This window comes from Pteropus vampyrus, unplaced genomic scaffold (genome assembly GCF_000151845.1).
Source record: "Pteropus vampyrus isolate Shadow unplaced genomic scaffold, Pvam_2.0 Scaffold129, whole genome shotgun sequence".
Classification (NCBI taxonomy): Eukaryota; Metazoa; Chordata; class Mammalia; order Chiroptera; family Pteropodidae; genus Pteropus; species Pteropus vampyrus.
In genome coordinates, this window is record NW_011888910.1 from 1,589,604 (window position 1) to 1,600,121 (window position 10,518).

The 10,518-nt window shown below is 43.4% G+C and overlaps 2 pseudogenes; both read left to right on the forward strand.

Annotated features, from left to right (window-relative positions):
• The first annotated feature begins 7,851 nt into the window (after window positions 1-7,851).
• On the forward strand, window positions 7,852-10,034 carry LOC111744189 (annotated as a pseudogene).
• A 137-nt stretch (window positions 10,035-10,171) lies between these two features.
• The window catches only part of LOC111744191, a 1,254-nt pseudogene continuing 907 nt past the window's right edge, over window positions 10,172-10,518 (forward strand).

Genomic DNA, 10,518 nt, shown 5'->3' on the forward strand with positions numbered 1-10,518 from the left:
CTTCCTGATTTCTTTTTACACTTGATCTCCCGCTTCAAAGCATTACGATCAGAGAATATGATTGGTATGATTTCAACCCTCATATATTTGTTGAGGCTATCTCTGTGTCCCAGTATGTGATCGATTCTTGAGAATATTCCATGTGCACTAGAGAAGAATGTATAAGCAGCTGTTTTGGGATAGAAGGCTCTGGAAATATCAATTATGTCCAGTTGGTCTAATGTGTCATTTAAGGATGTTATTTTCTTATTGATTTTTCTGTTTGGATGATCCGTCCATATCCCATAGTGGGGTATTTAGGTCTCCCACTACGTAAGTGTTTTGGTCTGTTTCTCCCTTTAGTTTTGTTAGTAAGTGATTTACATATGTTGGGGTTCCCTGTTCGAGAGCATAGATATTAATAAGTGTGATGTCTTCTTGGTGTATGATTCCGTTTATCATTATGATGTGTCCCTCAGTATCTTTCTTTACCGTTTTTATTTTGCAGTCTATTTCATCTGATATCAGTACCTCTACTCCCGCTTTTCTCTGAATGCCATTTGCTTGAAACATCATTTTCCACCCTTTCACTTTGAGTCTATATTTGTCTTTGGAACTGAGATGTGTCTCCTGGAGGCAGCATATGATTGGGTTTTGTTTTTTGATCCATTCTGCAACGTTGTGCCTTTTTATTGGTGATTTCAGTCCATTTACATTTAGGGTGATTATTGAAATAATAGGTCTTCTTATAGCCATTTTATCTTGTGCTTTCTGGTAGCTCAGTGTTTACATTGCTTCCTTGTCCTTGTGTTTCTGTTTTCTTTTTTTGGGTTGGCTTTTGTGGGTTTTCCCTCTGGTCCATCTTGTTTCATGTTATATACTTGGGTTCTAAATTTTTGGCCTGTGGTTACCATTACAAATATATATATATGTGTGTGTGTGTGTGTGTGTGTGTTTATATGAACATATATATATGTTCAGGTATATATATATGTACCTGAAGCAAATATGGCAAAATGTTAGAGCTAATAAGCTAATTGCTGGGTACCTAGGGCTTGGCTATATTATTTCTGTACTTTATTACATATTTTAATTATTTTGTAATTCAGAAAAAAATTATATTTAAAATGAAGGAACTAGGTATTTTTTATTTTATCCAGTGGAAGCTGTTTTGGATGCCATGCCGGGCACTCTCCCTGTTAAGATTCCAGGCAGGGCCAGGAATGCTGGCTTCCTTGACAGCTGGGTTTTGCACTCTTCTCCCACCAGCTCCCCTTGCACCTTAGGAGGGCAGCAGCACCTTCCTGAAGTTAGCATACCAGGAGATCATGGTCCTGGTATTCCCACATCCTCACAGCTCAGCCAAATCCAGGGCAAGCAAAGCAGTGGGGCAGGAACCATGCAGCCTCCGTGTGCCTCTGCAGCTGTCTGGGAACATCCAGGATGAACCCTGGCGAAGTCATCGTAATCTGTCCTTTTTGCAAAGAGTTGGGAACGCAGACCTGCCTGAAGCTGGGAGGAAATCTAGCTGTGGAAAGCTCCAGCTGAGCTTTAGGGCCTGGGCTTTTCTGGGAATAGCTGTTCTGGGAAGTGCTCGGCTCTCCAGCCACCGGCCTGTGGGACTGTAGGGTCTCACGGAGCCCTGAACACTCAGTGGCTCCTGGGGTAGTGAGGGGTACCTCTGACCAGGCCTGCAGAGTTGCCCTCCCAGCACACAGGCCTGCTGCCGAGAAAGGGGCCCATGGCTCAAACACTAAGAGAAGGTGGCCGGCAGCCCAAGAACTGGTAAGACTGGTTTCCAGTGCTGGCAGCCACTAGGAGATGCCAGGAGGACACAGTTAGGAGAAGCATTTGGGGTGGGCAAAAGGCAGAGAAGCTGCTATCAATTTACAAGGCACTAGAAAAGCTTCTGGAATCTCCTCTATTTCTGGTTGTGTCCTCTGGACATTTTATATTCAGGATATGATCGTGAAATGTGGTGACCTTTGTGCTGAACTGTGGGAACGTCAGAAATAAAATTCAAGTGCCACGGTCCCCTCAGAGAATTCCCGTGGGTCTAATTTTACTCTCAACCAGAACTGGAAAAGTTAAGATCTCCTAAACGTTTTGAAGCCTGTGAGTGTGGTTCGGATTAAAAAAAAAGTATTCCTTTTACAGGGGAATTTTATTTTTGTTGTCGGTGTTGAGTTATTTATTTTTTAAGTCAAGGCTTGTAGTAGAGTTACTACAGCATCATACAGCATCATATAAAATGTTTTCTTTGAGTACAGCTGTTTCAGTCCCTGGGAAACCAATGCCATCATTTAGGGTGTCACAACTTTAAACAGTCGAGTCCTCTGTTCTGTCAGGGCAATTGAGAAGTTGATTCCATTTGCTACTCCTGAATAACAGCCCTGCAATATTTTTGAGGAGAGGCAAGGATTCATTTGCCTGGACTATTTGTCAGTGGTTTTGAAGACAGGGAACTGTTTTTTTAAATTTTTTTTTATTTTTAAATTTTATTTATTTTTTAATTTTTTTATGAGAACATTTGTCCCACCTTAATTTGCAAAGGATAAAAAAAGTAGCCACCATGAAGCATGATAGAAAAGTAATTGGTTCTTGTGAAACACATTGTTTGTGATAGAATTTCTTCTACATAAAAACACTTTAGAAAGATTTTCCAGTTGTCTCATCTGTTCACGTCATCTCCACGTCATGCTGTTTTTAAAGCCCACCGAGAGGAGATGTTACACACACCGGCACTTGGAAGGATCCCACTCTCCGAGGTCCCTTCCCTCCCAGAGTCTAAATTATCTGTTATATGGAAGGATGTGCCACTCCTTACTTCTTCACCCAGAGGAAAGTCCCTGTGGCCCATTTTCTGTGCAGTGCTTTTCCACTCTTTCATAATCTATTATTGTGACCTTGAGATGCAGAGAGAAGGCTTTGGCAGGGCACGCTTCACGTGGAGCCAGCTCTGCTGGCATCTGTGCCCTGGTACCACATGCCTGTCGTTGTGGCTGCTGGGTTTTCCTGAGAGTACACTCCTGTGCCATCATCCTGCATCTTGGCAGTGGGGTCAGGGACCGCAGGATCCTGGAGGCCAAAAGGACTCCTGTCAGGCTCCACGAGAAGTGCCATGTTCCCAGGAGGCTGGCTCGACAGAGAACCTGTGCATGAGAGAAAGGGTGGTGTGTGTGTGTGTGTGTGTGTGTGTGTGTGTGTGTGTTAAAGAAAGGCAGAGAGAGAGAAAGAGAGAGAGAGCACGCAACAGAGCTAAAACAGAGATCAAAGAGAAGTTGCTTAAAAAGTAGATTTAAAGTTATTTTTTTCAAGGACTGTCCCTGATAGATTTGATTCTTATAAAAATCAGTTTTAAGAACTGTACACTCAATGTAAGACAGTTTATTCTTAAACGAAGACACTGATGTTATGAGAGCAATACTGGGGAACAGAAGACAGACCCCAGAAGGTCAGAGAGGAGGAGGGGAGCTGTGAGAAGGAGGCACGGCGATGAGAGTGAATGCAGCAAACGCGTAGACTTGTCGGGAGTTCAGGGCCAGGAGCACCGTGTTCCTCACTTTGGTCCTCACGCTCACTGCCCTTTTTCCCCAGTCTCGTCTTTCCTTCCACTTCACCCTGGTTCGCTCTGGCAGATGCTCCTGCCAAAGCTTACTTCATCAGATGAAATGAAGGGGAAATCTGATTCGCCACTAATTGGACTTACTGTAGGCAATTAGGGTTAAGCTGACATGAGGGAACTATCAGAGACTGGGATTTTCAGTGTTTTTTCAAAAAAGCATATTCCTGAGAATGTCTTCCAGAATTCAGAAAACTGATTTTCAGTATCAGGATTTTAAATCTCTTAATAACAAGATACTGGAAATAGCCAGTGCATGCATTGCCATTATATATATGGCATATATGAAGTTAATGACATATATAGTATATAATATATATAGTATGTGATATATATAACACATAAGGTATATATATAGTATATGATGTGTATATATGGTATTTGGTATATGAGTATATATGTGTATAAATATGTGTTTATATACGTATTCAGGTAAACAAGGGCATTTAATAACACGTGCACAGGTGTTCCCTTTTTATTTTCTAAATTACCTAATCTTTAATTTCTGTCTATAATCAATCATTCACGGGCAAAGAGGGCATTCTCATTTCTTCCTTGAAAAGAGTTTTCCACTGGCATTGGACTCCCAAGTGTTTTCTACCATGTTCTCTTAAGCCCTTGTAATGAAGCTTTGCTGTGCCAGTTTTCAAATCTTAGACCTAGTACTCAAAAACAGATGCATCTATTTCACTGACTGATCCAGCTGGTCATTTAATCCTTCATTAAATGAATTAAATCATTATTCAACAAACATTTGGTGATTGCCCACTCTCTGGAAAGTCCTGTGGATACTGCAAATGTGCTGTGTGTGTGTGTGTGTGTGTGTGTGTGTGTGTGTGTGTGCGTGCGTGCGTGTGTGTCTGACACTCTGGGGCTTACTGTTCACAAGGTGACACACAGGCATAGGCACACGTTCCATTTAGGTGCTTATTTCAACTCTCAGTATTGGGCCACATAAATAATTCCTCAAACCATTTATCCCCAGGCCGGAGCCAGCCACCTGCTTTCGTTACAGCAACTGCCATTTATGTGTTTGTTTCTGGTGCTCAGTGACCCCAAAGAGAGCTGTTGAGGAGAAATGAACGCAGACACATGGTCCTCATCTGTGAGCAGCATTCTGTAGGACTGTGGAGAAGGGTATGTCCTGGGGAGGTGGTATGTCCTAAGGAGAACGGGGATGGATGACCAGGAAGCTGCTCAGGATATATCATCTCCCAAACTTTTCCCTGACAAATGCAGTCTCCTCTGCTCTCCGTGATTCCTTCCGGATACTTCAGGTGGAGTGTACATCTTCGATGGCAAATTGTTGTCTGCATTAGCTTGCTCCAGCAGTGGCCCGTGTCTGAGACCTGCGATGCTGCACATTCAGAGCTGTGTCCTATTCATGATCTAGGATCACAGGATTGCCCCATCACTGCCCCCAGGCTGATGTGCAGACCCTCTCAAAATGGAGCATTCGGTGACCAGGAAATCATGGGAAACATGTGAGGAAGAGCAGTAGCTGGGAACCAGAGCCCCGGACCCTGCCCATGGTCACGTCACCTCTCTGGGTCTTAGTTTCTTCCGCTGATGTGAGGAGTTTGACTAGAGTAGCTCTGGGACCTCCTAGCTCTAATCCTTATGTGTACGTGGAGCATGTTGGCCTTCCTTCTACTTGGGGAAGGGTGAGGCCTTCCTCCGGGTCCCAGGCAATCATGTGTGCAGATGCCGGTGGTCCAACCTGGACAAAAGGCTTATATGCCCAAATAATCTGTGCAGGAATAGCTTTGATTCTCAGGACTAGTAAGTATAACTGCTGGAGAAAATTGTAATGAAGAAACACCCTTCACTGAAAAACCAGAAATGCTCCCTGAATCTCTTCTGGGTGCAGGACACGCAGTGTGTGTGTGTGTGTGTGTGTGTGTGTGGAGTGGGGGTGGGGGGGAGGCAACGAGAAATGTGGGGCAGGGCTAGTCCTACAGGGGCCTGCAGTCTGATAGAGCAGCAACTTGTCTTATTACTTCACTGACTCCAGTCTCAGAGAGATCTGCCCTTGTTTACCTATGCAGACGTTGCCGGTATCAGCAGAAGCATGAAAGCAGACAAGGGGTGCTTTTTGCCTTTCCAACTGTCAGCCTCTCTGCTAACTTCCTGTATTCTGTACTGTCATGTTTATTGGTCCATGTGAAAGACATCTTCCTTCCCTTCCTCATGGTTAATTTGTGTTTCAAGGCTCACCATTAAAGTGGTCTCACTCCGTCTTTTTGTTTGCAATTTGCATTACTGCCCTGCCCACACCTTTCCCTTCAACAAGACCTAACTTTTTGCTGCCTGCCTCTCACTGTGGTCATTCATCCTTCACACTCAACTTTATGGGTGCTGAGCAATATCACTACCCACTTTTTTCAGATCATTCATCCACACACACGCACACACGTGCACACACAGTAAGTCCTCCTTGTCCACAGTTTCAAATACCTGTGGTCAATCATAGTCTGCAATATTAAATGGAAAATTCCAGAAATAAACAATGTATAAGTTTAAATTGTGCACCATTCTGAGTAGCATGATGAAATCTTGCACTGAGGCGTACATGTCTCATCTCTCTGTTTAGGCATAGCCTCATACCTAGCCTAGCCCTGAAATTTCCAGTTCGCCTAGGGCAGGTCCAAATTTGTGGCTGAAGGCTGAGCTGGAGCCAGGTAAAGCTCCACAGGTGTTCGCTTTCCAGCTTAGTCTAGATGAAGGCTGTTCACATCTGTCAAATGCGTGGGATTCAGTCCTGGTTCCTTATTTGGGTCAGGTTCACCTCTGCCTTTGACCCAACCCCTTTGTAAAGGTATATCTCTTCACCTGATTAACTTTCTCACTGAGGGAAGCTATCAGCTGTTAGGATAATTGAGCTTCCCTGTGAATTGAGCACCTTTTTTACTACACTGGAGGGCAAAAGAACACTAGGAGGCAATGTCCCTGTCTACTATCCCCACCCCAACCCTACTCAGCCACATGCTGAGAAGCAGGACTAGCCATGTAATATACTTCTTATGTAATGAACTGGTTCGTTCATAGTGATAATGGATTATATTTCATGAATATTCACTCATATCCAGATTTTGGTGTACTAGTTCAGATTTCTTCTAAAAACAGGTCTGCCTGTTTTTCTTGAGGTATTTGTGGAAGTGCTAGTCTTTATTTTTTTTCTTTAGGGGCTGTGGTGGGAGCTCCGTGTGTAACATCCACAAATGGGTGCGGTGTTAAGGCATTTGCAGTGGTGTGCCGTATGGATTCCTGTGAGCTGGTTTCTAAATAATCAGAAATTTTGCTAGCTGGTCAGCCACAGCAGGCGTATTTTCACCAAAGAAATAGGCCGATGCTACATCAGGGCTTTCTCTGCCCTCCTTTGTGGAGTCAGTTAACCAGCATACCACTGAGTCTGACTCTGAATGCAGCAGCCTGGGAGGTGTCGTGGCTGATTATCTCGCTTTTTTTTTTTTTTAAGTTGTGAATTTTTATCAAGAAATAGGTATTCACAATGGGACAAGACAAGAAGCATGCAATTAGGGTATGAAATAGTCCATAATAAGGCGAAGAAGACTCATGTGGTGAAAACTACAGCAGCCTCCGTGTAGGAGATGGCCTTGGTTCTCCTAGTTTAATTCTCTTTCCAAAGAGAGCACCCATCATACACTGCTGCCTTGAGTGATCAGCTAAGAACTTCTCCTTTGACCTTGTCCAGAGATTTGTCCTTGACCGAAGGAGGCCTACCTTGTCACTTCTCCTCCCTTCCCCCCGCCCCCCTGGAGGGCACAAAAACCAATCTCTTGCCTCGAGGTGAAGTAGCTGTGTGAGAGTTCCAGGCTGCTAGTATTTAAGCCATTAGCATCTTTCAATTTTTTTCTAATAAAAGGCAATCAGGCAAATACTTGAGGATTAAACAAATCATTAACTTTATAGTGAAACCAAACAAGTTAGATTTTTCCCTTCAGTTTTCTTTGTGGAGCAAACCCTGAAAGCACTCATTTCAGAGAAAGAGCTGAAAGCAAAAAGGAGAACTCCTCACCCCCTTTCTTCCGCTTCCACTGCCAATGCCCAGTGGACACAAGTTCTGGTTTGAAGCAATGAGAGCTTCTTATATTTTCTTATCTACTATTGTCAACAATCCTATACCCAGTGCAAATCCCTTGCTCCAGCCTGACTCACACAGAAGGCACAGGGCTCTCTGGCAAAGAGATGCAAGGGTGAGCCCCTGAGGAGGCGGCATTGACTGAAGAATGAATAGCTGGGAGGACGCAGACGTGCTAACCCTCACAGGAAGAGGAGAGCTAAGGCTCTGCAACTCACTGGAGGAACAGAAGGAAAGCCAAGGTGACAGCCCCAGGTGAGGGAATGGGAGTGGGTGGGTGAGTAGGGGGAGGAGGCCAGAAGATCCCGGCCACAGTGCAGCTCTTTGGACCCTTGTCAGTCAGGGTGAAGAGTTAGGATTTTTTTCTAAGTATAAAAACCCTGAGGTCCTTCATCCTTGTACAGTCAACTGCCAATAAGTGACCTCTGGAGGACCTCCAGGCATCCTGAGGCACAAATATATTTTTCATTAGAGTGACTAAAACTGATATTTCTTAACATATATGAAAAATGGATCACTTAGACAAACAGTACAAGATATCATCCACTTTTCCTCCTCTCCAAGTTGCTTATACATCTAAATTATCTCAGGGGCTGTGTACATTGCAATGTTTCAGTACATCATTGTGGTTAAAGTTAATGTGCCAGAATTTCCTTCTTTCAGACCCACCCATTCTTGTCTCTCATAGGCACACCCCTGAAACTGACACTGAACCTGAAATCTCTGTGTTCCAAGTTCACCATCAGTTTCAAATATCACCCAGTGTCAGGTCTACCCAAAGGGAAGGAAGCCGTGGGTATTGGGACCTTGGGGGAGGGGACAAGAGGCATCACACCACCATGTGAGGCTGTTCTTCTCAGCTGGCTGAAGGGAAAGGCAAGACAGAATTTGTGAATTTGTTTCCAAGGCTCTCATACTCCAGAAATGGACTTAGAATCTCCAAGAAAGTTGATTTTTATCTAGGTGAGATGATAGAGAATGTCTGATGGAATTATACTCTTTGATTCAGTCAGTGGTTGCTATTGAAGTCAGACAGTTTCAGATAATTTTTTTCTATTCATTTTATTTTCTCTTCCATCAAGATTACTTATCATATGCCTCTCACATACTCAGTACCATTCTTGGGCTGGGGAGACCAATGTAAGAGACAACCTTTTCTGGGCCAGAGAGGGCGATGGACTGATAAACGCTTATGTGCTGATAAAGGTATGACAGCTCTTAAACGCATGTTACCTAATGCTTCAAGGAACATTTCTGACAGAAGGGCATCAGATATGAAATCAGTCTGGTCTGCCAGATTAAGTAGTCCTCATGTGAGCTTTTGAGAGTTGAATCTAAGAGGCCAGTCCCTGAAAAAAACTTAAATACTATTTTCATGAGTTTTACTGTTAGTTTGGAGGTTTTGAAAGCCATAAATTAAGTAAGAGAATGCATGACACACATTTTGAAAATGTGACACTGACTATGATCAGGAGGGAACAGGGGTGAAGGGTTTAGTTATCATTGCTGCACAATAAATTACTTCAAAACCTAGTGACTTAGAGCAACAGCACATTTTTATTTGGGTCAAGATTTCTGGAGCTGCAGAGCTGAGAGGTTCTGGCTCAGAGTCTCCCACGAGGTTGCTATTAAGATGCTGGATGAGCTCAGTCAGACAAGCCCAGAGATGCTTCTGGAAGTAACATCACAAAAGCTGCCCAAGAAGAACTCCAAATTCAGTTCGAACTTGTATTGGTTGGTGACAGTGGGACTGGAAAAACTACATTTGTGAAATGTCATCTGACTGGTGAATTTGAGAAGTCCGGAGCCACCTTGGGTGTTGATGTCCATCCCCTTGTGTTCCTCACTGACAGAGGACTTATTAAGTTCAATATATGGGAGATGACTGGTTAGGAGAAATTTGGTGGACTGAGGGATGGCTATTACATCTAAGCCCAGAACACCATTATGATGTTTGATGTCACTTCAAGAGTTACTTACAAGAATGTGCCTAACTGGCACAGCGATCTGGTACGGTATGCCCAGCGTGCTGCGTGGCAATGAAATGGATATCAAAAACAAAGAGTTAAGGCACAATCAATTGTCCTCCACCGAAAGAACAATCTTTAGTACTACGACTATGACATTACTGACAAAAGTAACTATAACTTTGAAAAGCCCTTCTTCTGGCTTCCTGGGAAACTAATTGCAGACCCTAACTTGGTATTTGTTGCAATGCCCGCTCTTGCCCCACCAGAGTCTGTCATGGACCCAGTTTTGGCAGCACAATATGAGCCTGATCTAGAGGTTGTTCAGACAACTGCTCTCCTGGATGAGGATGATGACCTGTGAGAAAGTGAAGCTGGAGCTCAGTGGCAGAAGTCTAGTTCTGTAGGTAATTGTCCTGTGATGTCAGAGGCACAGTGTGTTTGCCACTTCATTATATGGCTAAGCCAAACATTTGCTTAATCTTTGGGATGCTGAAGGAGATGAATCAGCCTCAGGGTGAATGTGGCAGTTAAAAAATACCTTCAGCTTTTGGACCTGCATATTTGGCTGTTTTGGAATACAGTTGTTTCCTTATTGAGTTTCAGATATAAGACCGCTGCTGTCCCATCACAATATTCAGTGGTGAAATCCTGTTCGTTACTGTCATTCTCATTTCTTTTTGTTTAGAATCAGAATAAAGTTGTATGTCAAATATCTAAGCAAGTGAACTCATCCCTTGTTTAATAAGCGTTTTAAAACCATTAATAAGGAAAATCGTGCCTTTACTATTATCATTTAATTTAAAGTCTATTAGGTTAAACTCTTCCTATGTCTTTATTTTCTGTAC